Source organism: Myotis brandtii, unplaced genomic scaffold, assembly GCF_000412655.1.
Source record: "Myotis brandtii unplaced genomic scaffold, ASM41265v1 scaffold298, whole genome shotgun sequence".
Lineage (NCBI taxonomy): Eukaryota > Metazoa > Chordata > Mammalia > Chiroptera > Vespertilionidae > Myotis > Myotis brandtii.
The window spans coordinates 1,713,122-1,715,331 of record NW_005361391.1 but is presented as its reverse complement, the minus strand read 5'-3'; the positions used below and the strand labels follow the sequence as shown (position 1 = coordinate 1,715,331).

The 2,210-nt window shown below is 50.4% G+C and overlaps 1 pseudogene; it reads right to left on the bottom strand.

The window, feature by feature from the left end:
- LOC102242573 overlaps positions 1-2,009 on the bottom strand; it is a 7,774-nt pseudogene extending 5,765 nt beyond the window's left edge.
- Between the last annotated feature and the right edge of the window lie 201 nt (positions 2,010-2,210).

Sequence of the window (2,210 nt, the reverse complement as noted above, 5' to 3'; positions counted from 1 at the left end):
TATTGTGTAGGAGTGGTTTCAAGAACATGAGGGAGACTTTACCTTGCTTAGGTGGCCCCCACAATCACCAGATCTCAATCCAATTGAGCATTTGTGGGACGAAGTTAAAAGAGCCATCAGGCAGCTGGTTCCACAACCATCAAATCTCACAGAACTGGACAGTGCTATTCAACAGGCATGGTGTCAGATTCCTCGCATCACCTTTCAACATCTCGTGGAGTCAATGCCAAGAATTGCCACAGTATTGAAGGGAAAAGGTTACCCAACGCAGTACTGATGGGGTTGTCATAATAATCTGGCCTGTCTGCTAATTAACTAATTGGGTACTCTGCTTCTTCTAGTCAACTGTTGAAACCTTCCATACTTTTTTTTATTATAGCTATATCACTCTATATTTCCTCTTGATGCTTATATAAGTTGTTGATTTTCTCATCTATCCGGTTTATGAACTATGTGACCCTTATTCTGGATTCTTTTTTTTTGACAAATAGCATGCCTCCATTTCATTTAGTTCCTTTTCTGGAGATTTCTCCTTTTCTTTCCTTTGGGGGTTGTTTCTTTGTGTCCCCATTTTTATTTTCACTGAAGGATCTAGCCGTCGAGTCGTACTAGTCCTGTGACTGCAGATGTGAGCTTGGCGGATGGTCGCACGGTCACCAGGTCCGGTGTAGATGTGTCAGGCTTGGAGGCAATTTGTGTGGTCGCGGCACCTGGAGTTGCTGTGGGAGGCACTTGGGGTTGCTGTGTGGGGCTCAGCTGCTCATGTTTGGTTGCAGCATCAAGGGTTGTTGTGTCAGGCTTAGTGGTGGTTAGCATGGTTGTGGCATCTGGGGTTTCTGCATAAGGCTTGGCTGTTCTCTTGCATGGTCTCAGAGCCCATTGTTGCTGTGTAAGGTTTGGCTGTTCATGAGGTCACAGTGCCCAGGGCTAAAGCATTTCACTGGCGGGAGGGGAGTGCACTCCAGAACTCACAGGAGCCTGAAGCTAGGGAGGCTGGAGTCTCCACGTACATGGGTCTGCAGCCAAGGCAGCAGGTCCCTGACTGGAGGGGCTGTAGGGTCCTGGGTAGTGTCCAAGGGCACCCTAGGTGGAGGTGAGGCTGGGCTCCCAGTCATAACAGTACTCCCCTTCAAGATGGCGTGGCCTTTGTGGCAGAATCGGCCGTCCCTGCAGAGATTGCAGTGGTAGCAGAGGCTGCCTGGCTATGGGAGCCTGGTCCACCAGCTCCCAAAAGTTATGCAGAATCTAACAGCCACACACACACACACACACACACACACACACACACACACACACACACAACACAACCACACAGTCTCTTTTTGCTCACTCACTCACTCACACTCTCTTCCTCACTGCCATCCTGCCAGCCATGATCTTCCTTCTCTCTCAGTGTCCTCTTTCAACAGGCTGAGGTTCTTGGTTTTCAGAAACTCTTTAAAGGAGAGTGGATTTGCCTCTTTGAGATCTGCAAGTTTATCATCTCCAAAATGTGTCTCCTGGGCTCCTGATGAACCTTGCTTAGTACACTTCCCCTTTCCTTAGACAGAATTGTTCAGAATGAGGAGGCTGTGGGCCTGGGACAGGGAGGAGATGCCAGGCAGTGTACATATAGCCCGACAGACATCCATGCTGGCCCTGCGAAGCACCGGTCCTCCCTAGCCTGGCAGCAGTGGCTCCAGGGTTCCGGCTCAGCCCTGGCTGCAGCCCAGTTCCCCACCCCCATTCTATATGAGCTTTTATGTTTATACTAGAGGCCCGGTGCATGAAATTCATGCACAGGTAGGGTCCTTAGGCCTGGCTGGCAATCAGGACTAATCTGTGGGGCAACTGGTGAAGTGATCAGGGGAGCCCCCACTGGCACTCACCTTGGCAAGCCTGGCCTCGCCCCCCGCCACCGCCACCAGTTACCTCTCTCTGTGGAGCGACTGGCGGGGTAATCAGGGGGGCCCCTGCTGGTACCCACTTTGGCCGGCCTGGGGTCTCTGGGCTGGGGGCAGCTCTTGCATTGAGCACCTGCCCCCTGGTCGTCAGTGCACATGAAAATAACCGGTAGTTCTGCCCTTTGTTCTGCTGTTCTGTCAATTTGCATATTAAGCTTTTGTTATTTAGAATTCTTTCTTTCAGAATGCACGCATGTTGCAGTGCATATAAGTTCTTTATTTCATTACTAGAGGCCCAACACATGAAATTCATGTATTGGTACAGTC